General features: G+C 45.3%; 1 protein-coding gene across 4 annotated transcripts in view; it reads right to left on the bottom strand.

The window, feature by feature from the left end:
- ARHGAP29 (Rho GTPase activating protein 29) overlaps window positions 1-1,479 on the bottom strand; it is a 77,108-nt gene extending 75,629 nt beyond the window's left edge. The window contains exon 1 of one of the 4 annotated variants that reach the window (XM_050960935.1): window positions 1,355-1,479. The gene's annotated coding sequence lies outside the window, so the exon portion shown is untranslated. Of the gene's footprint in view, window positions 1-539; window positions 1,080-1,354 lie in introns of those variants that run through there. The other 3 variants (XM_050960932.1, XM_050960936.1, XM_050960933.1) reach the window with 3 other exon arrangements.
- Between the last annotated feature and the right edge of the window lie 23,325 nt (window positions 1,480-24,804).

Raw genomic sequence — 24,804 nt, 5'->3', positions numbered from 1 at the left:
TCTCATCTACTACTACTGTGTGACTAACTCACACAAAAAGGGGAAGACAGCAATGACTATTCAGGAGACACGGTAAAACATGTATAACACTTAACATAAAAATTTAAAGATATTTTCCTATACTCTTTCAGTTGTAATATTAGGAATTACATAATATTTATCTCCTTTAGTCAAATTTTTGCTGTAGATACATTCTTCTATTTTTTCCTCACTTGTACTTGCCACAAGACAGAGGTAGGATACGTTTCCTCCCAAAACACACGTATTTAATTACTAGAAAAAAAGTTTCATGCTCGTTCTTATACACTTTTTTTTAGGCTAGAGTCTCTTGAAGAAAGTCCAAAACAACTCTTATAAATATCTCCAGACTTCGGTTAAGAACAAGTAGTTCCCATCACAAACCATCCTCTCCCCACTCCCCTTCTCCCCCCAAATAAACCAACCAACCCACACACACACACACACACACCCCAGACCAACTATTCCAGAAATCTGCACCCTCAGCACAATTTTCTCTCGCAGACGATAACATTTCCTACCAGGGTCACATTTTGAAGAGTTCCTTTGGAACGAAAATCTACAAATCTGTTTTTTAAAGGAACAGTAAAAAGCTCTCAACCCAGTTGTTTATGAAACGCAGCCAGAGCACACAACAGGGCTCCAACTGGGCCCGATTACAGCGAGGGTTTGCCTCCCACGCCTCGCACACGGAATGTCTCGCATTCCTAGCAGGACTCTGTACGGCAGGCAGGGGCCCCTCGCCCAGCCAGCTGCCAACTCGCACGTCCTCGCCCTCCTGCCCAGGATTTACATACAATGGAGAGGAGCCGCTCGCAAACACACCGCAGGGGGAAGGGGGAGGCTGAGTGCAATGGGAGCAGGTAGCAGCCCTGCCGGGGAGGAGGAGGGTCCCCGAGGGCCGAGCCGAGGGGGACGGGGCACTTCATGGGGCAGGAGATTTAGCGGACTCTCCTAGCCGCCCCTCGGTCCCCTTCGTTGGCCGCAGGCAGGGAGGATGCCCCGAACAGAGGGGCCCCCGGGCGTGGAGCCCAGAGCGCATGGGGACGCAGGGGTCAGACGGGTCGGCCCCGCCAAGGGCGCACTTTGACTGGAGGGGGGGGGGCGGATCGCGGGGAGTCCCTACTCCAGCGGCGACAGCCGAGTCCCGAAGCCCCTCAGACCCCCCGTCCGGACCCTGCTCCCCCCCAGGCCGCGCCCTCGGCTCCCCTGCACCCGCCCCTCGCAGCGCCTGGCACGACCCCTGCAACCCCAAGTGGGCGCCCAACGCTCCGGCCGACAGCAGCTGCCCGGGCCGGACACTGGCGACAGGACGCGCCCCGGGCAAGGTCCTCACCGGACTGAGGGCGGCGGCGGGGAACGCCGTGAGATGGCAGCAGAAGCAAGTCCCCGAGCGCAGGCAACAGCCGGGCCGCGACGGGCCCCTGCGCATCCCTCCGCGCTGCCCATTGAACTCACACCCTCCGGCCAGCGCCGCTGCCGCCCGGCCCCCGACCGCTCCCAGCCCCGCCCCGGGCACGCCCCCTCGCGCCCGCCACCTCCCATTGGGCAGCTCCGCACCAGAGGCGGGGCTATGCTAATAGCGCAACAGGTTGGGAGAGGGAGTGGGAACGAGGACTCGGCGCTGAGGTGGCGGGGAGCACTGGCCTCAGCGCAGCCCCTGCTGGACGCGCCCCGCCGACAGCACCGCTGAGAGGGGAGCACGCAACGGGCAGCACGGCGTGTGCCTCAGGCGGCGGCGCGCGCCAGCCACTAATAGCACCGCTACGCAGTGTTCAGCCCGTAGCACCATGCAATGGGCCGGACAGCGGCGGGCGTGCTGGGGTTCCCGCTCGTGTTGCAAAGACTGGCTCATGCGGCCCAACGTGGCGGCAAACTCTGGAATGCGGCGGCGAAAAGCTGGGTGCGAGGGGGCTGGAGTAGGGCCTCTGCTACTTGCGCTGTAGTGTCAGAACTGAGGGGGCGCGTTCATCCCCAGGTGAGGTGGCCCCCACCCACCTCACCGCAATACTAGACGGTGGAAAGAATCTAGTGGCCTCTTTCCAGCCACAAGTTTGCAAACCCAGCCCCAATAATAATATAATAATTCCTGGAAAAGCGGAGTTGTACGTCAAGCCCCTCATCAGGCTTCTCCATTCCCAAGGCAGCATCACCGTCATCTCCGCTGTCACCTCTTAATCCTGATTCTCCAAAGAGAGGATGCTGGCGTTGTTTCAGCAATCTCCCAATCCTCCTACTCATTCCTGATCTCTACTGGGGCAATGGAGACATTGTTTTCTTCTTCCTTTTCTTGCTCTGACCATCCTCACCATCACTGTACACGATGCCTTGGTGCTGTCCTCAGTATTTCAGGTGGGATTAATGAGTAAATCCCAAGAGTATGCTTTAGGTCTTCATAAAATAATCAAATTTTCCTCACTGCCTTGGGCCTTGCTCCAGCCTCCAGCCCTTTTAATGTTTGCCCCTGGTACTGATTAATGATTATGCTGTATTCAGCATCCACTTGGACATTTGGTCATGGGCTCATAAGCACTTCAGCTGCAACTGGATCTTCTTTTTGCCCCTGTTGGTCATCACTCCAAAATGTCTGCTTTATACCACCAAGCATAATTGACAAACAACACTACCAACTTACCAGGAGGAAAAAAAAAAGCTGCACCACATGATTGTAAGGAGATGCCTTCTGAGACGCTGATAAAAAATTATCTTGCTACATCCATGGAGAAGTCAATGCTATGGTGTGTATAACACTATTTGTTTGGAAAAGGGGCTTCCACAAACCTTTACCCTAGGCCTATACAATTCAGAAACTAGGCCAGACAGACCTCCTAAGCATTAATTGGTGCACTGTTGGATAACAATGGGAGGAGTATTAGTACTATGCAGGGCACTAAGCATTTGTTATTTATGCTGGTTCTGCATTAGTGTATATTGGGATGATGGAGGACTACAAAGTGGTTAGCTTTACTTGAAGCGAGTCTACTCAAAATGTTGGTGTGAGTGCCTAGACATCGTTGGAATCATGAATACATGGTATATTATAGTCATCTTAGGAAGCCCCAATAGTGGTTAACATATCAAATTTCTCCAGTGTATACAAGGCCTAAGACAAGGACTTATTTAATGTAGCATACTAGTGAATAAAAAAATAAGTTAAATAAACATTTATGTTGCAAAGTCAAGCACTCAGAAGTTAGGAAATGTGAGAATTAAAGCTGTCTGTGCCAGGTTTACCTGTGAAGAGTTTAAGTGATTTGCCCAGCATCACCAGGGAATTCTGTGGCAGAGGCAAGGATAGAATCCAATCTTCTAGGTAGGGTGACCAGACAGTAAGTGTGAAAAATTGGGACAGGGAGTGACGGGTAATAGGAACCTATATAAGAAAAAGACCCTAAAACCGGGACTGTCCGTATAAAATCGGGACATCTGGTCACCCTACTTCCAGGGCAATATTCAACTTCCTCAATCACAAGAACATCCCTTTTGGTCTTGTAATTCCCTGCCTCATTCATTACAAACCTTTCTACATCTGCAGTATATTATGTAAGGGTCCTAAAAACAACAAGTTCCTTGACTACATAACCCTGATTCATCCCCAGAACATAGTCCTTCCTGTGCTCTGAATGAGGCAGTGGCATTTTGGAAAAATATGTGATCATGGAGTTTAAGACTATCATAATGCATATGCAAAAGAGACCAAATTAATATTGCAGGGACAACTTTAACTCTAGCATTCCCTAATTTCTGAGTACTTGATTTTGCAATCTTAATTTTCTTTTGATGTTTCCTCATGTGGCATAATATTGAAACCCATATGGTTCATCAGCAAGGTTGTAACCTTTAGATAAACTGCACAGATCTCAGTCACTGAAGCTAAAGGAATAATTGATAGCAGATATAAATTGTCATGCTCTGGTCCTGTGATTAGAGGGGAAAGACATACATTTTTCTAGCAGTGACAGCTATTTGCTGACAACAGAGGAATGTTTGGATTTAGAAATTTTGGGTTAAATTCCAGGGTCTGGAGAGGATCACTCCCCAGTTTACCACCACACAAAAGCTTTTTCTTCCATTTCTAATCTCCTGGCCTACCTAGTCCAAGGCTAGGTCTACACTGGGCAGGAGGGGTGCGGGGGGGTGTCGACCTAAGATACGCAACTTCAGCTACGTGAATAGCGTAGCTGAAGTCGGCATATCTTAGGTCAAATTACCTGGCCGTGAGGACGCCGGCGAATCGACTGCTGCCATTCCCCTGTCCGCTCCACTTCTGCCTCTCACCGCAGTGGAGTTCCAGAGTCAACGGCAGAGTGATCGGGGATCGACGGGTAGTGTAGATGTACCCCAAGTCTCCACCTTCCAAAGGTCCTCATCCCAGTTCCAGTCTCCCTTTCCAGGCTCTGAGTCCAAGGGCCAACATTCTGTCCATCAGGGGTAGTCAATTATTTTGCCAAGGTCCAAATTTCTTGGTTAAGGTGTAGTCAAGGTCCAGAGGGAAACTATATATGTATATGTATATGTATATGTATATGTATATGTATATGTATATGTATATGTATATGTATAAAACCCTCCAACAATAATTATAATAATAAGTAAATAAAAAGATTTTGTGGTCCTTCCAAAAGCATCTGGCAGTCTGGATTTGGCCTGCGGTCTGCCTACGGATTACTCCTGCCCCATACCCTTGTGCCCAGTCCCAGTCTCCCTCCCTGTGCTCCTCATTCCTGTCTTTCCCCCTTGGGAAAGTCTCCTTGCCCAGACAGTCTCAATCTTTCCTCGCCAGCTCTTCATCCAATCTGTCTTTACTTCCATTCCCACAGACTAGCTCCCAGTCTCTCACTTCACCTGAACCTTGGTCTCAGTTTCCTCCTCTGGCTCCCGATCCAAGTCTCCTTGTCTAGCAGTCCCAATATCTCTTCCCAGCTCCAAGAACCAGTCTTCCCCCAAGCTACTGGACCCAATCTACTCCATCCCTCCTCCCTCAAGTCCCAGCACCTCATCCTTCTGTATTTCAGTCAGCTTGCTTCCAACTCCTCTATGCTGCCAGAGCACCAGCAGGGGGAGCACTGGGAGCACAGGAGAGAGAGTCTTCCTCCTCTCAGTTCCTGTGCCCAGTACCACAGTGGTCCCTGGCTGCTGAGAGGAGCAGTTGAAGGGAAAGTCCTGCTCCGCAACTTCAGTCGTAGACTGGAGCATGTTCAATATAGGTGGAGTCTTCAGTGATATTAAGCTGCCAGACTTTAACAAGTCTCTGCTGAGCATGTGCAAAATTATTTTTTTCAGAACCTTATAACTGAGCCAAATTTAGGCAAATTGTCATGGAGATGATAACAAAGCCAGCCCTGTACCCCTGCCAAATTTCAAGTCCCTGTTCCAAAGCATGGGGGTGCTAGAACTCAACAAAATTGTTGTAAGAATTTTGTTTAACTTGGGCAAAACAACATATTTTACCTTAATCTTATTCTCAGAAATGGTTGAACTATTTTAACTGAAATTAAACAAAAATAAAAAAACCAGCCTGATGCAGACACCCAGTATGGAAAATTGCAGCCCAAACCACAGAAGTTTAGCAAAGTTATAAGCAACTGGAGGGAAAAGAAGGGTCTTGTAATGGGAAGTGTTGGGCAAACTTAACTATAGGTGGCATTACCAGCTCCAGCCATAATAATGGCACCTAGAAAAAATTAGAAGAGTGACATTCATGGATTTGTGCAGTATCAAATTGTTTTGGTTAGAAAAAACCCACTCCAAATATGATGATCCTGTGGCTGCAGAGTGCACTGTTGAACTCTGTGGATTCTGGTCCACTCCTGGAGCAACAAACCAAATTATGACATTACTTATCTCTCTAATTAGCAGTCCATCAGCATACGACAAATAACAAAGTCTTTGAAATCCCTTGCTAACAATAGTTTTACTGGATTAAATTTCGGCACTTTTAAACAATGTTTTGTTTCTTTCCTTTCCTGTAACTATTTACCTAAAATAAATGTTAAGGTAAATTTATAAATCTGTTAAATGGTTACAAGCAGTGCAAGTCTGCTGACACTAAATTTGGAGAAAAAGCAAACGAAGAACAATGCAATGAGGTTCAAAAGGATTTGGATAAATCAGAGGATTGATCCAGCAGATGCCAAAATCATAGAAGGGTAAATAACCGTAAAGTAATATAGTGGAAGAGCAAGAAACCAAGTTAGGGAATATGTTCTAAATGCTACAGTGATCCATCATAAAATAAGGAAAAGGACTTGAGGAATTATGGATAAGTCATTGAAACCATCAGCTTAGTGCACAGCAATAGTAAAAAAGGCAAACAAGAAATTCCACCTTTATTCACCAACAGATAGGACCCAAAAAAGTTGAGACTGCTACTCTCTAAGGCCATGTCTTTGGATGATTGTGGGGGAGATGCCACAGTGAGGGGCAAATATATATACTTATTATCATATTTAGCCATGATAGGCTGCATAGAATTAGTAGCCCTGAAAATCATAAACTGTCTCTCGAAGATGATACAAGGCTAGAGGTATTTTGTGAGAAATGCAACTGGACGTAGAATGACCCAGTCTTCAATCAACCTCAGATAAAAGGATTGCAGTGTACGTGGCCAGTGCTGTGTTTCCAAATTTTTAACAAGTCATTTCTCAAAAATATTACCCTTCAGTTGGTGATCAACTGCCAAGCTGGTGGATAGTCAGGAATAGGAGGAAAGATTGTGTAAAGTAGCAAATCCCCGAACCTCCTTCAGTTGCCAGATGCTCTACTGACTAGTATATCTCACCCAATTCCAGAGCCCTTCAGAATCCTTCTAGACGTACTATTCCCTGCTTTAGTTATTGCCCTCAACATTAAAAAAAAGTGCTATTTGGACACTGTGCTGATCAGTTTTTGTTACCCTGATGTCAGATAAAACAGTTATGAAGCAAAAATTCAACTCTAGGTTAGCAAAGAAACTGATATTTCACAACAATGATGAAAATGGATTTGGCGACAGCTACAAAATACACCTTTTTAAGTGTGAAAAAGGATTCATTATATCTTTTTACAATAATTGAAAGGGGGTCTCTAGAGAGAGATGGCTTGTGGAAAAGGTTACAAAAATTAATAAACTGAAGAAAGAAAATATGGTGCTTTTAATGTTAGGGGAGATCAGGTGATGAAGAAAGACGCTTAGTTTTTATGCCAATCTCAAAAATGTTGTTTGGCATCCAAAAGCAGTTTTATTGCCAGAGCTTCCAATTATGCTGGGGACTGCACTACTATATCAGTAACAACTGCTTTTGGATGCCAGCAAAGGCCTAATGTACACAGATTTTGAGCAGTGTAACTATTTTGGTTAGGGGTATGATATTTTTACCAAAATAATTACAGTATATTAGTACAATGTCTGAATGCAATTACTTCCCTGTAAAGATTCTTTATTATTCCCCTCTAGTGCAGGAATAAACTGTTGGTATAACTGCATCCTTACTAGGAGGTTTGTAGTTTTTTAACTGTACCAGTATAGTTAAAGCAGTACAATTTCTTTGTTTAGATAAGGCCTTAATTTCCACTCTGTTGCCACTGAAAAACTGAAATTTAAATTTGGCCCCTGATTTAAGTTGATATACCCTCTGGAAGACCTCTGCGTACCGTATGGGATACGTGTACCACTGGTTGAAAACCACTGTAATAGAGCCATACTACAGATAGCATTATGTAATCCCACTCACATACAGCTCAATCCTACCATCCCTTACTCACTCAAATAGCCTTTGTCAGAGGGTGGCTGACCTCTGTAAATGAAGTAGTCCAGCAACCTTGTGCCAGAACAGATGCTCCCAGTTTGGTCAATTGGGAAGGTAGGGCAGGACCCGGAGGCTATAAAAGTCCAGGAAGTGATGCACAGGGTTAGAGAAGATTGAGTTAGTCAGGGGAGGATGAGAGTGGCTAGTGCCTGGAAATTATGCAGTTCTTAGGAGAAGGCAGGAAGAAAATAGTAAGATGGGCTTGCTGGCTGATGTCTCCAAGCCAGACAAGCAGTGCTAGAGGACTGATAGCCAGTGACCAGCACATGGAGTTCTTGGCTCTAAACTGGAGAGTTGGGGATGAGGACTAAATGCAAGAGAGCTGTGGCGGAGCTGTCCTAAACAGATAGCTAAGGGTTAATGTCTCTTTCACCTATAAAAGGGTTAACAAACAGTGACCTAAAACACCTCACCAGAGGACCAATCAGAAAACAGGATTTTTCAAATCTGGGTGGAGGGAAGTTTTGGGTGTGAGTTCTTTGTTCTTTGTCTTGGGTCTGACCTTCTCGGATATGAGAGTGATTTTTCTATCTCCTGGCTTTCTAATCTTCTGTTTCCAAGTTGTAAGTACAAGGATAGTAAGACAATAGGTTTATATTGTTTTCTTTTGTATTTACATGTGTGTAGTTGCTGGAATGTGTTAAATTGTATTCTTTTTGGATAAGGCTGTTTATTCATTTTTCTTTTAAGCAATTGACCCTGTATATTGTCAACTTGATACAGAGACTATATATTATGTCCTTTTTCACTCTTTTTATATAAAGCTTTCTTTTTAAGACCTGTTCGAGTTTTTCTTTAGTGGGGACTCCAGGGAACTGAGTCTGCAGCTCACCAGGGAATTGGTGGGAGGAAGAAGTCAGGGGGAAAATCTCTTTGTGTTAGATTTACTAAGCCTGACTTTGCATACCCTCTGAGTGAGGGGGAGAGATTAGATCTCTCGGTACTTGTGTTTCCAGGACTGGAAGCAGGGAATCTCCTAGGGTCATCCAGGGAGGGGAGCCTGGGAGAAAGTAACAAGGAAACAAGGGGAGGGGGTTATTTCCCTTTGTTGTAAGACTCAAGGCATCTGAGTCTGGGGGTCCCCCAGGGAATGTTTTGGGGAGACCACAGTGAGCTAGGCACTGTATAATTCCTGGCTGGTGGCAGCAAATACCAGGTCCAAGCTGGTAACTAAGCTTGAAGGTTTTCATGCTAACACCCATATTTTGGACGCTAAGATCCAGATCTGGGAAAAATGTTATGACAGGAGCTTACTCGCTAACATCTCCTGGGCTGGAGAGCTGAGCCTAAAGGAACTGTGACTCCAAGGAGAGTGAAGGATTTTGCCCTGGTAAAGATGATCTCTCAGCAGACAGATTGTGGGGCTTCCTGCTGGGAAGATTAAGATTTCAGTCCAGTTGGAGGGTGTGTGAGTGCTGTCCTACTACAAGGACTGGAGGGGATTGCACTGGAGAGCTAGGACATGATGAGAGATTTGAGAGCTGTAGTGCAAAATCAGGGTATGGTGAGTGATGCCAGAGATAAATGTTGCATGTAGTGTTTACACTATGGTAGTAGAGCTTCTGTTATGATTTATACATGCATGGAAGTCTTAATAAATTAATCCCACAAGGGCTACCCTTAGACATATTTTGGGACTTTGAAGGAGGGACTCTGTGCTGTGTGCCTGTCATACTGTGGTCTGCTGATAGAAGGTGCTCCAGTTGGGGTTGCCCAGTGACTTTATCTTACAGAAGTAATTGCATTGTCAGGATTGCAAGATCAGACTCATAAGACTATCAATACCAGCTCAAACCAGGTACCTGGGATGTCCTTCATTATTCAAGTGGTAGTGGCCAACATGTGACACTCCAGAGAAACTGGGGGTGGGGCATTGAACAGGTAACTCACCTCAGCAGTTGTGCCAGGATGTATGTTCCCTTAACCCCTGCACAGTTCTTACTTCTAACAGCTAATCATCCTTTTTTGTTGGTGGCTGTTTAATGAAGTTTGACTAGGATTTTGGGAAGAGCAGTTCTTCTGAGTTGCAGAGAAATACATCAGCATATTGGCATGCAGGAAAGATGTGTGTTCTATCCCAAGCCAAGTGATTCATATTTTAGCAGCTGCAGAATCAGGATTATGATATCCATTATTTCTAGCGAAATAGCAGTCAGAGACCCCAGTAAGTCTCTAGATCTTATTGTAGAAGGTCCTATACAAAACATAGGAAGGTAAGCATTCTCCCATAAAGGATTTGTCTTCAATGAAAAGTTAACTCAGCCTCTTACTCAGGAGTGCTTTCAACAGGGCCAGATTAACCTTTTGTGGACCCATCGCCAAACATATTTGTGAGCCCCCATGGGGACAGCGGAGCATGGCGCGGGGAGTGTTGGTCCCCAGAGTGAGGGGCTGGCCCGGGGCCTAGCATGGGTGGCCCTGCTCCACCCAGTCCAGTGCAAGGGCATTATTTACAAACCAGCAGGTGCCAGATGCACAGTGGCCTGCCCAGTCCTGTGCTTGCAGCATTCCCCTTCCCCTCGGGGGTGGGCCCATGCCACACCACAGAGCCCCCCACATCCAACACTGGAACAGCCTGATTCCCAATGGCCAGAGCCCCCCAGATCCACTATGCCTAGCGGCCCCCCCCAGACCCTGCCATAAATGCACAGTACCCTGCACAACACCACTTCTGTCCAGCACACCCTGCTCACAGCCCCACCACAACTGCCCAGCACCCCACACAAAACCGCCACTCCCTAGTGCCCCAGCACACAGATTTTCCCTACCCCCTCACAGCCCAGAACCCCCACCCACCCTCCAGACATCCTCGCCCTTATGCCCTGCCTCCCAGCCGCATTTACTGACCCTGCTGGAAGGCGACTATCTGCCAGGCTGAACTTCCAGTGCAGTTCCCGGGACAGGGAATCTCTCTGGCCCTGGGAATGGTGCGATTAGCCTGGCCAGGGCCTGCCCCAGCCAGCCTCCCTCAGGACCCACTTGCCTGGAGGGGCCCAGCCAAGCCCCCCACACTTCCCCCTCCAACTGGCTAAGACTGGCCAGGCTTCTGCACCACTCCCAAGCAGCTTAGTTCCAGGGAGACAGGTGGGGCCTCACAGGTGGTGGAAGGCAGAGACTGCCTGGAGACGGAGGTGCACTGGGGTCTGGCCAGGGGCCAGAGAAAAGCCAGTGGTGAGTGGGGCCAGGGGGGTGAAGAGGAGCCCTCAGCAGGCAGGCCAAGAGGAGCAAGTGGTGGGGAGGATGGGGCAAGCCAGTGGGCTGTGGTGGGGTCTCAGGACTAGGGTTACCAGATGTCCAATTTTTAAAAGGACAGTCCCGTTTTTGGGGACTTTTTCTTATATAGGTGTTTATTACCCCCCGCCTTCTGTCCCATTTTTTCACAGTTGCTATCTGGTCACCCTATCTCAGGGTGCAGTGCAAGCAGAGCAGGCTGAGACCCCTTCTGAGCATGGGCCTGGCTCCATGGTACCATTGTAAACCTGGCACTGACTTTCAACCTGGACTAGCTGGGGGTATGAATTAGAGCAGTGATTCATTTTCAATCAGGCTGGTAACCCATCTACTTTGCAGTGAGGATGCAGGCTAAATCAGTTGAGTGCTGATGGACCTTCAGTGCCTTCCCACAATTCTGTCTGTGCATCCAGAAGGACAGATAAGTCTTAGAGACAATCCTCTCTGCCAATGTGGGACAGCCACAAACCATGAGGCACACTGTTGAGGACTGCAAAATAACTCAACTTCCTGGAGATCTTCATGCCTTGAACGTAATTGATACGAATGCTATGGCTTGGCTTGACCAGACTGCATACACCAAATAATAAATAAATAAGTTCTTCCACAATTCACTGGGAAAAAAGCATACAGGAAACCATGGGATGCGCCCCAAGAAGTCCTAGGTACACACACAAGATAGCACACCGATGAGGATGCAGTAACTCAGATATGACTGTGTAGTGTGATAGCTCACAACGGGCTAAATTAACTTTTATGCTCAGACTTGGGTGCCAATCATCTGGGATAACTCAATAGAGACGACATACACAAAAAGCTTGCAGGCTAAAGCCTTGATCCTGCAGAGACATTATAGAGGCCTAACCGCATGCTGAAAGTAGTTCCAGACCTCAGCTGGATTATTCACTGTGCAGAAAGTTAAGCATGGGTATAAATCTTTGCATGATAAAGACAAGCAAGATGTGAAGTGTTGGGGAGAAGGATATAATCAAATGCTATTATATGCAAGAGTGGGATGCTGAAATCTCTGCCAAGAAAATATTTTATTGGTAGCTCTATAGAAAACAGAGCTGGTATTTCACCAAGGAAGTAGAACTGTATTTTCAGCTTTTTGGTCACAATTGTAACAGCATCATCCATGTTATTTTGTGGCTACTGTTGAGTCAGATAAACAGATAGTGGGTATTACTATTTCTAGAGTATTCATTGTGGGATTGCTCCTTAGAAGAATTTTAAATGATAAAAACAGCACCTTAGAAAAAATCACAAACTTGCTACTCCAAAAGCAATGCTCTTGTTTTGTTTCTGCTAGTTTGAATAGTGATGATGAATTTGACTAGTTTGAGGACAGTAGAGACAGTGCTGATGTCAGATTAGAATAATCTGGGAATAGAATCTGGTGGCCTCCGTTTTAAATGAGATCTTTGTTGCTTAATACTATTATTTAATATTTTGTTATACAACTTGAGCCAGCTCCTTCATACCTTATTTAAGTAAAACTGTCATAGATTTTAGATGGATTTCTGCCTGAAGTACAAGATCTGGACCATTATTATTAACTAATGTAAGGAAATCAAAGACTACTTTATTTAATAGAGCAGGAGCGAGTAAATAAAATTCATACTTGAGAACATGACTGGGAGTGTAAGAACGAGTCAGGAGAATAAGGGAGGATAACACGATAGTGGAACTATTCCGTTTTTGGTTAGTTTGCTTTAGTTAATAAATCCAGTTTGATTCCAGTGGGCCTGATCCAAAGTCAATTGAAGTGAATAAGAAAACTCTTGATATAGTTTCAAGAAATGTACATGGCATAATCATATACTGAGTATGAATCTACTCTTTTTTAATAGTGAAGTAATTAAAATGGATTTTTGAATGGATTTTATGCTTAAATGGACAAAAATTACATTTGTATGGCTCTCACTTACTAGTAAAGTGTTAATATTTGTTGAAAATTAACTCCCCTCCGTTCTTGATTGGTATAAATTGATAGGAATGAGATATCAGTTCTACAGCATTCTTAAAATAGCAAAAAAATAGTTGTATTCAATAAAAAAACTACACAAACAGAAACCCGACTGCTAAATAGTGTTAACATTGCTTGTGCACCAGCATCACAGTAAACAGTACAGTTTAAAAGTGAAAAGAATAGTTTGTGCCTACACCTCCCATCTTTCAAACTCATGTTAGGGTGGTGGTGGTGTTTAAGCACAGTAGTAGTAATATAATAATAGTTAGAGGCCACAGTAAAGGGTCAGAGCCCAACATGCCACTCAACTTGCCAGAGCCCGAATGTGGGATGCAATGTGATGAAGACCCAAAATGAGGGTCACAAAAGTATATTTATGCAGGAAACTTAAAATCCTGTGAATTAATTCCTGTAGTATAATGAACTATTTTCTAACCTCAACCTTTATCATTCTTTATTTTTTATGTAAGTTAAAAAAATTAAAGTGAGGACACACTTTATGTAGAAGGGACTGAAATTAGGGACTGAAATTAGTGACATGCTTCAAAATGAGGGAACTGAGAGCCATGGGAACTCGATAGTGCTAAATGCCATGTAAACATTTAGTTAGACATGTCCTTGCCCCATCTTACAATGTTAGGTCCCTGTCCTGCAAGATGGTTCATGGATAGATCCCTGTACTTTTCTGAGCAGGTGTCAGGGTTCAGTCCTTAGTTAATGAGAAGGTGCAACAACTGGATGCAACAATCAATCAGGGAGGCTAACAGTGATATGACCTTGTTTATGGCATGGTAAAGTGCTTTTCAGAACAGTTTTAAAAACTTCCATGTGGCACGCTATAGCGTGTTCAAAATTAACATAGCTTTGTGCAAGGTAGACATGGCTTCATTTACAATCTTAACAAATGTTTGGTTTAATTTCATTTGGAATTTAAAAGTTATAGTAAAATTAAATCATCTAAAATATAATTCCCATAATAGAGTTTAAAACTTGTAGTGGCTGGGAGGTAAGACTTCACTTATTTGCCACTGGGTGGAAAAAAAAGATTTCTAAGGACCTCTGACAGGTTAGCAAAGTAAAGCATTTCAAGAGTTTGGGGGCAGATGTTTGTGCTATATCAAATAATTATCCTGCTTCAAAGCCACACAAAACAATACAACATCAGTCAGTTTAAGGTTTAAAGGGAATTTTATGGTCTATTGTCAGATACACTAGAAAGGGGTTAAATTGTTCAGATTATCCTTCTCCAAGGTGGAACATAAAACCACACCTTTTCTCCCGGGGTGGAAAATAAATATTTCCCTTGTCCTCACTCTGATAGCAAGTCCCAACAAGGAAAATCAGGACACATTCCTTCCTTCCTTTATAAGCAGTAATTTGATTGCTCCCAGCACATTCCAGATCTGCTAAGAAACCTTAATTGTCTTCACCTGGAGGCCCTTGCCTGAATTCCTGTCCACTACTGCAACCCTGTGGAATGGAAAATTCTTCTCTTCCCCCAATCCCTCAAAGCCAAGTCCTGAATCGGGTTATACACCCTGTCCCACAGTCATATGTAATTCCATAGTTTCACTTATGTAAATATGTGTGAGCTATGTAGGTGCAAATGGCTCTCTAGAAGTACATGTTTATAGGTGTGGTAAAATATTTTGAGTGCAGTTTATCATCATAGATTTAGAACTGATAAAAGATAAAGAAAAACAAGGTAATTTTGTACCATAATTGAGCGAGGTGATGGGTGACGTTAATTAGTTGTTGATTTTATAATTAATCATAATTATTTCATACAGAGTTGTCTGAGGGTAAAACAAACTAAAGGCTATTTTTGCTTGTGGTTTTGCAGAAGTACAGTGAAGCATGACAATGCACTATTTTGTGCACACTATTATTGCAGAGGGTAACCCAAATATCTCAAAGCCATCTCCACAATCCAGACACTAGTTAATCCTTCTCACAGGATGGATTAATAAAAGACCAAATTCAGTTCTCTAAAGGTGTGAGTTGTCTTAATGACAAAAAAATCACACAGAATAATTCAGGGGAGTCATGAGATCTAAATCACAGTGGAGTGTAAATAACTCTGGAATCAATAATGTACAAGAAAGTTTATACTTATTTTCAAACAAAACTAGAAAAAGAGGCTAACTAGCAGACAACAGTATACAAACCTAATCAAAGTAGCAGCACTTGTAATATTCCTGATGTTACAATTCTACATCAGGTAGTAGTCCATGATGAGACTTGAAACATCCTGGCTCCAAGAATTAAAAGCCTGCCCAGGACAAGGAAGAAATCTCTGGGGCTGATCTGATCTCATGCTGGTTGTACACCATATATGATGTTACTCCTGATTTACACCATTGTAAGTCACATCAGAAGTAGGCTCACTATTTTTATTTGAGATTCTCTAAATTTGGGACTAGTGCATTTGCTCTTGTCTGTTTTACCTTTCCAGATTTAGTTATATAACTGTTTGTGATGGCATCAAAGTGGCATTCATTATTTGAATGAGCAGTTGTATTGAGCATATAGCATGGTCTTAATATATTGCTTCATGGAGCGCAACTTTTAGAGACCAGATGTGTGCCTGAAATGCCAATTAAATGCACAGCTAGACAATAGGGTAAAAAAAATCTCTTTTGCACACTAACATAACTGACTGTTACCTGAGGGAAAATGGAGGTTCATTGAGATCAGCAATAAGAACATGCCACAGACAGATGAGCAGAGCCCAAGACAGATGCACTGGCAGTCATGTGAAGATGAGCAGAGCCCAAGAGAGATGCACAGACAGTCTTGTAAAACTGTCTTGAGAATGAACCAGTCCAGGCACAAAATCTACTCGCTCTTACAATAATGATGAACCATCCAAAGTTATTCACCCTATGCAAGTAGAATTTTGCAAGGGCATGGCATGGGTACTCTGGCAGACTGGCATACAAGTGCCAGCAGGTCTGCAGCACTGTCTGACCTTTACTAGGACAGGCATGTTATGAAAGATGTAGGAGTTGGAACTCTGTGACTGAGCTTGGAGCTCTACCCCATGCACGACAATCAACAGGAAATAGGATTAAAAATAAGAAGGTGGCTGTAGCTGTGAATTCCTTACAGAGCCTGGTAGACTTCATATTATGCTGTTGCATTCCAGTCTGGAATGGTACGTTACTCTCCATTTTACTTCTTGGATGATCAGAATGGGGAGACAAATTGTAAGCAATGGAAGGGGATCATCCATTAGTCATGATTTATGGTAGAATTAACCACATAAACAGGTAGGATTAAGGTCCTAGTGCACAACTTCAGGAGGTACAGATGGGAAATTTTCAGAAAAAAACGCCTAGCATTGCTATACCAGTGCAGCTCCACCATTAGCGTTTTACATATTATATAATCTAACTCTGCACAGATCAGATTTAGGAAACATTGTTATGAGGAATAAAGACTTTGGAATAACTTTGAAAACAACTGCCTCCACCTAGAAAAGCTTTCTGGCAGTTTTGTGTAGGTACTTAGAAGTTCTCCAGGACAAATCAGTATCACACCTGTTGCCAGCATAAGCTTCAGCATAGACCATACTAATGAATAACAGTGTCAGCTCTTTATTCAGACATCTATTTGCATAAGAGAGTAGATGTTGACAAAGCTTGTGACAGATATTGCAACTGCAATATCTTTGGGGACCATATATATTAAATTTTATGAATGTTTTGTGTATTACTGTGGACTGACGTATTCGAGTTTGCAAGACTGCAACCATGCAGATTAGCAGTGGATGGAAGGAACTGATAATATTAATGTATCCCCTTTTTCATGCTGACTGGAAGTCTGATTTTGGTTCAGAGCCTCAATCAACAAATTGGAGCAATATTATACTGCTAGGAGCATTATGTGATATTAAGTGGATAAAATACTTCTGAATGAGGAAGGGCATCTTTCAAGGGCGCCGGAGGCTTCCCAAAAGTGGGGGGGAGTTCAGGGGGCCCCATCCTTGGCCAAGCCACAAGCTGGAGTGAGGGGGCCACCCCACCTGGGTGGGGGTGGGCCAAAAGCAGCCCCCTGCCTCCATACCCACCCCCTGGGCCCGCCGCCCAGGGTAGGTGGAGGAATCCAGGCTCCCCACAGCTGCCCACATGGCTTTGGCCGGGCTGCAACCTGACCATGATAAGAGCCGTGTGGGTAGCTATGGGGAAATCGATGCAGACCCTCCACCTGCCCACAGTGCAGGGGGCTCAAGCAGCCCCTGGCACATGTTCCCATCCCCTGGATCCCCCTGCCCAGGGCAGGTGGAGGGTCCACAGGTCCCCTGCCCGCACAGCTCTTACCATGGCTGGGCTGTAGCTTTGAGGCCGCCTCCCCCCCAGCCGGAGCTAGTTGGGGGAGAATCACATGGGGAGCTGGTGCGGAGTTGCGGACCCTCCACCGGGCCTGGCAGGGAGCCTGGAGAGCGAGGACACAGGCCAGGGGCTTAGAACAGCCCCCCCATGCAGGGTTGACAATTTTGGTTGGATGTATTCCTAGAGATTTCATTACATGACATAACCTTTAATTAAAGATTAATCTTTAATTCCTGGAAACTTTGTCCAAGCCAATCCTGGAGGGTTGGCAACCCTAGTGACCGTGGGCAGGTGGAAGGTCTGCACGACTCCCTGGGCAGGCTCCATGCTGGCCTGGCCAGGGGGTTAGGCTTCGAGGGGGAAGAGAAGAGGAAGAGAGCATGGTCTGCCCCAGGAAAAGTGATAAGGCCATGCCCCCCCCCCCCCCCGCCCAGGTCCAGTGGCACTGGCATCTTTTCACTAACTCTATACAGTCTATATTTGAGTGAGTGCTTACCGAAATAAGAGCTTTAATTCATATGGAAATTCCTTCTATAAATTGTGGAGGTTGGCTACAAGTGCCAAGTACTTCTCAGTGGTGTATGTTTGGTGTGGGCAAACTGATGGTCATGTCCAGTAAGCTAGAAGTGTTTTTTTGCAATAAATAAAGTCTTGCAGAGTCATGTGACTGCAATGAAAATAAACATGGCTAATAGAAGGGTTTGAGTATGATTAGGGCTTCCATAACAGTGGTGGAGCCAGTGATGGAAATCTCTTCCCATTCTCTGCCTAGCATAGAAAATATCAGAATATACTAGTCAGAAACTCTTCTATGCGTAGAGGTAGATCTTAAAAATCATTCTCTGATTATTTACATGATCTAACTTGGTTAAGTATGTGTTTCCAGTAACTCTTCCTTCTATGTGAAACTCTTCCCAGTAACTCTGTGTTCCCAGTAACTCTTCCCACTGCACCCCACAGAAATTGAATAGAATTTGCTCCTAGGTTGTGTGACGAACTGGGAATGTTCTTAATGTTTTTTCTCTGAATACTGGGGGAGGGGCTCAGTGTCCCCTATGCAGTTCTTAAGGGTATGGCTACACTTGGCATTTCAAAGTGCTGCCGCGGCAGCGCTTTGAAGTGTGAGTGTGGTCGGAGCACCAGCGCTGGGAGAGAGCTCTCTCAGCGCTGCACGTAAACCACATCCCTTACGGGTGTAGCTTGCAGCGCTGGGAGCCGCACTCCCCGCGCTGCGGCACTGATTACACTGAGGCTTTACAGCGCTGTATCTTGCAGCGCTCAGGGGGGTGTTTTTTCACACCCCTGAGCATGAAAGTTGCAGCGCTGTAAAGCGCCAGTGTAGCCAAGCCCTTAGTATCTAGGGGCTTGTCTACATCACAAAGTTGCAGCGCTGGTGAGGGGGTTACAGCGCTGCAACTTAGGAGGTGTACACATCTTCAGGGCATCACCAGCGCTGCAACTCCCTGTTTGCAGCGCTGGCCGTACTCCCGTTTTGTCTCGGGTGTAGAGGATCCAGCGCTGGTGATCCAGCGCTGGTAATCAAGTGTAGACACTTACCAGCGCTTTTCTTGACCTCCGTGGAATAAGCAGGTATCCCAGCATACCTGAGGATACCTCTCTGGTAATCAAGCAGGTCTCCTTCCCCGCCGTTTGCTCCAGTGTTCTCCGAATCCACCCCCAAGCGGGTCTCCTTCCCCGCGGTTTGCAGGGGGGTTCGGGGAACGCGAGAGCAAACCGCGGGGAAGCAGGTCTCCTTCCCCGCGGTTTGCTCTCGTGTTCCCCGAACCCCCGTGCAAGCAGATCTCCTTCCCCACGCTTTGCTCTCGCGTTCCCCGAACCCGCTCCCCGCAAGCAGGTCTCCTTCCCCGCGGTGTGCTCTCGCGTTCCCCGAACCCCCGTGCAAGCAGGTCTCCTTCCCCGTGGTTTGCAGGGGGGTTCGGGGAACGTGAGAGCAAACCGCGGGGAAGGAGACCTGCTTGCACGGGGGTTCGGGGAACGCGAGAGCAAACCGCGGGGAAGGAGACCTGCTTGCGGGGAGGGGGTTCGGGGAACGCGAGAGCAAACCGCGGGGAAGGAGACCTGCTTGCACGGGGGTTCGGGGAACGCGAGAGCAAACCGCGGGGAAGGAGATCTGCTTGCAGGGGGGTTCGGGGAACACTGGAGCAAACCGGGGAAGGAGACCTGCTTCCCCGCGGTTTGTTCTCGCGTTCCCCGAAGCCCCCCTTGAAGCCGCCCAACAGCGCTGCAGTGTGGCCACATCTAACACCACTTGCAGCGCTGGTTGCTGTAAGTGTGGCCACTCTGCAGCGCTGGCCCTATACAGCTGTACTAATACAGCTGTAACAACCAGCGCTGCAAAATTGTACATGTAGACATACCCTAGGTGGTGGAATAAGGGTGTGTGATTGCTGCAGAGCAAGGGGCCAGTGCACCTAAATGCCTGGCACTCTGTCTCCTAGCAACTGATGGCCTGGGCCCCTCCCCTGAAAGGTGCCAACTGAAGATGTTGGAGACAAAGAGATCAGGTGACCTCCTGGCCCGGGAAAGGAACTGAGCAGAGGAGGGGATTTTCAGGCTGGAGCTGGCTGGGGATGCAGAGTGAAGTGCAGATGTGGGGGTCTGGCTCACTGCCCCCCAGAATGGACCCGGCTGAGGGGTCTGGTTCGTGGTACCTACAAGCTCTGTTTTAGACCATGTTCCTGTCATCGAATAAACCTCTGTTTTACTGGCTGGCTGAGAGTCACGTCTGACTGCAAAGTGGGGGTGCATGACCCTGTGGCTTCCCCAAGACCTCGCTGGGGCAGACTCGCTGTGGGAAGCGCACGGAGGGGCAGAGGATGCCGAATGCTCCAAGGAGAGACCCAGGAGGTGAAGACGTGTGAGCTTCTTGCCCTGAAAAAGTCTGCTCCAAGGGAGAGGAGGCTCCCCAAAGTCCTGACTGACTTTGTGGGGAGCAGTTCCAGAGGATCGCCCGGGACTCTGTGACAGGTGGTTTTCAGCAATTCTGCCTGTCCTTTGCTAGTGAAACTGTACCTAGATTATAACAACAGAGAGATCTGTATTAGTTCAACTACTGCTGCAGCAAGACTTGTATGCTGCTTAAATAAGCCTTGGAAAGGTTAAAAGCAAAGTGAAGATGTCTTCTATAGCACAATAATAAGTCCACTAGTTACATCCCTGATATTATTTCAAAATGTTGTGTTTTGCACAAATTTTGTGAAATCAAATTGAGGAAGCAAAAAGTGCTACTGCATATTACCAGCTGAAAACCCCTAGCACACCAGAGTTCACCACTGCTGCAAGTGCCATGAAGAGAAGCAAAAGATATGCTACCTGCCTGCACTTTGTCACTTGAACAGGAGCAGAGGAGAGTGGGAAATATTTCCTGCAATCCAGCACCAATAACAGTAGTTGAGAGCAACAAATTAAGCAGTGCAGTAAGGGATCATCAGTATTCTTGATTATACATTTTTATGGTTTTCAGCAGTCTAGAAGAACTTGGAATACAGGAAAAAGTTATTTACTTGTTGGGAAAGATAGTCTTTCCCAGTCTATTTTTTATTTACAGTATACACATACTGGTATTACTTTGAGCAAGGATGGATACTAACAGTAAAAGCAGCAGCAATATGAACACAAATATAACATCAGCCTAAACATTCATCCTCAAGTTCCCTGCCTGGCTAGGACATCTGGAATGAGTTCTTTATCTTGAGTTTGGCTGAAACAGTACATTCTATAGTTAGCACTGACCCCCCAGTTGGTAAGGCAACTCCCATCTTTTCATGTGCCATGTGTTTATATCTGCCTACTGTATTTTCCATTCCATGCATCTGATGAAGTGGGTTTTAGCCCACAAAAGCTGATGCCCAAATAAATTTGTTAGTCTCTAAGGTGCCACAAGGACTCCTCGTTGTTTTTAGTCTGCCGTGATTTCTCCAAAGTGCAGATAGCTGACAGCAAAGCAGCTAGCTCTGTTCAGTTGATTGCACTAACTCTATTCCACAATGCAATGCCTCCTGGTTTCCAGTTAATGTTCTGTATTAGGGTCACCTAGTGTACTGTGTCCTTTCCCTAAGCAATCTATGGGTCAAAGTTTGTTTCTACCAGTTGATAAGACTTGATCCAATGCCTATTAGAGTTAATGGAAGGCATGGCCTTGAGCTAGTTTTTTCTTCTTTATGATGGATATTAGAGGTGTTTTTTCTGTTTGTTTTTTACACTAGAAACTCAGGTGTTATTCACCCTGAGTTTCCTGGGAGATCACAGATGACTGAAAACACCATGGGATTATGACATCGGCAAAACAATGCAGGTTCTTTTAAAAGCAGCAAAACGATGCACTCACAACAGTCGAGAAAAAAAACATTGACTCAAAATACTCCTGGTCTCTTGGGAAATGTAGCCTTTGGGTCTCAGGCTAGTTCTGAATTTCACCACTCAGACCCATTTTGAAGATGAAAGAGGATCAAAACTGATTGTCATCTTCAGGGTCGGCTCCAGCGTTTTTGCCGCCCCAAGCGGCGGAAAAAAAAAAAAAAGCTGCGATCGAGAGGGACTGAGGCACTCGTCGCCAAATTGCCGCTGAAGATGTGTTGCCCCTTTCCGTTGGCCGCCCCAAGCACTTGCTTGCTGCCCTGGTGCCTGGAGCCGGCCCTGGTCATCTTTAACTTAGTGAGTGGCAGAAGGGGGGAATTAAAACAGTGACACTTTAAATGCATAAAATGGAACTGAATGACCAGGGAAGCTGCTGACAACTAAGGAGCAGCAAAAACAAATAAGTTAATTTTGCTAATTCTCATAAGAAACAAGATGGAATTAAATGTGATGGGTCAGGAGAGAATGACAGTGAGAAATTAAGGACATTAGCAATTCCACCTGAGCCAATCTTGATAGTCTTTCCAAAGGCAGATCAAACTGTGAATGGAATGGGTTACACCCTATAATCCTGAAAGAGATGGCTGAGAAGATTACTGATGCATAATGGATACTTCTGATGGCTCCTTGGAGAGAAGGGAGGAACTCTTTGAGCAAGACAAAGTACATGTACTATTCACTCAGAAAGGAATTACAGTAGGGAGAACCAGGAAATTAAAGACTAGTAAAACTGGCCTTCGTGGACATAAGATTCTAGGAGCATTAGTAAGGGATAAAATCAGATAAGATTTAGAGCAGTATGAACTGAATAAATTTTCTAACTTTGATTCATAATAGGTAAATATGATTTGATAATTTTTTTCAAATAGATAATGTGGATCAGATAAGATTGAATAATCTACTTGAATTTAAAAAAGATGTACTGTTCAGTATCTATTTATTTTTAATTTTTGTATTGCTGCCTCTCACCATAGCATCTGAGCTCCATCCATGTAAAATCCATAGTAATAGTGAAATCCCTAGTGAATTTCATGGAATTTTTTGCACTTCTCCCTTTTCAGAGTCAAAACACTGCTTGGGATAGGTTTCTTTGTTTGTTTTGCTTGTTTTTTTAGGAGGTGGCAGTTGAGAGGTTTAGGAATAAAAGGAGTAGTCAAATAGTGAACATCACTCATGGTGAAAAAGGAACATTTCCTGGTCAAACTGTGGATCACCTAATCTTTTAAAGACTGTTCCATAACTGGATGCCCCTGACTGAGAATTCTTTGTCCTTAGCTCTCACCAGCTCATCCTGAGTTTAGTGATCTCTGCATTGTCTCAGAGGAGTGCAATTGTCTTTTATTTTTTTTCAATTTCTGGTTTTATTTACACTGCAACCTCTGGGCTGAGGAACAGGGAGTTTCACTCCGTGCTCAATAACTTACCTTGCAATGTGCAGTATTTGATCATTTAAAAAGAAATGAAACAGAGGGTGGTAGCTGGGACGGACCTAGCCTAGTCCTGCATGGAGAGGCTTTAGCTGGGAGAAGGGTGCAGGGGTTGGTGCAATAGTTAAGTTTGGTAGAAGCTTGTGTGCAGGCAAGATCTTGTCCCTGTCTGAATCACAGCGGCCCACTACCCTGCCAAACAGCACAAGCCCTGGGCTCTTACTGACTGCAGCTGAGGGACAACAAAAGCAAACCCCATCAAGGATTTCCAAGGGCCCTTCGCAAGAAGCAAGGCCTGTTCAGCAGCAGCAGAAGCTCCCCCACTCCTTGGGACGGAGCATAGGGTCAGGCCAGGAAGAAAGAAGTGTTCCTAAGAGGGTTTGACTAGTGTTTGGCAGGTAAAAATGACTGAAAAACCAGGAGACAGCAGCTCCTGTCCGCAGAGGGCTTGAGAGGCCTTTCCCAGCACCTCACATGGTTTAAGTTAAAATTGGGGGGCAGTCTCTCTAAACTCCATCCCGCTTTGCAGAAGAGCAGCTCAAGGTGCAACAGGTAGCAGCACTCAAGCCCGGTGTTCCCTGCACACTCAGAGCACCAATCCTCCACTAGCCGCAGAGACTGGCTGAGCTAGGCAGCACTGGGCAGATGGCAGAGGAGAGGACGTGCTCAGAGCAGATAGTACCACTCTGCACCCCTCCCCTCACAGCAGTTCACAGATCAAAATTTGGTCTTCACTGTAGCTGGCACTTGATCCATTTTTTTGCTTTGAAAATTTGCACTAAAGCCTAAAACTGCCATTGGAAGCTGACTGGGTGCCAGTGGGGGGACTTGAACTCACACCTGATGTACTTAAGGTGGCCTGCACCATGGAGAAGGTGCGCGGCTGCATTTTATATTAGCTGGAATCTGTGCATCATCTTCACATTCAGTTTTCAATATGAGTTACAGTAATCTAGCAAGGAGGTAACAAATGCATGGATTGCTGTGACTAGGCCCTCTTCTATAAGGAAAGTATGAAGTTTCTTAGCAAGCTGGAGTGAAATAAAACATTTTTGGAAAATGATGGTACCTGATCATCCAAGCTTACTGAGGAGTCAAACAAGATCCCAAGGCTTGGCACCACTTTGACAAATTAGGACTTTATGATTCAGTAGAATGTGGAGACAACATCTTGGGCATTTCTTGGAAGCATTTTCCCTTCTACCCTGCTTCATTTTGGTCTTGCCTGGGTTTTGCTTGAGCCAGCTATTTTTCACCCAATGGCTAATTTTTTGTATGCATTCTGACATTTTGGAAAGGAAGCAATGAACACCTCAAGAATGGCTGCAGTTTTGGTCAATTATTTTATATACTATATGCACCCCTCATCTCTCTCTCTCAGCATGACATTGCTGAAGAGCAGCACTGTACCAAATTAAAGTAAAAAAAGAATCATGTTTTGGCTGGTACCCATTTTGTTCGCCAAGTTTCCACTGCATGGAGGAGTTTAATTTGAAAGAACAGTTGTTATTAGCTTTGCTTTTTCTGCACATAGATACATTCAACATGGTTTTAAAGAAATCAGTTTTTAATACACTTTAAAGCTAGCTAATTGCTCTGTTACAAAAATGAAAAGTATTTGTGTATAGTATGCAGAAGTTTAAAGAGACATTGAAGGA

This window comes from Gopherus flavomarginatus, chromosome 7 (assembly GCF_025201925.1).
Source record: "Gopherus flavomarginatus isolate rGopFla2 chromosome 7, rGopFla2.mat.asm, whole genome shotgun sequence".
NCBI lineage: Eukaryota > Metazoa > Chordata > Testudines > Testudinidae > Gopherus > Gopherus flavomarginatus.
This window is presented reverse-complemented; position numbering and strand designations above follow the sequence as displayed.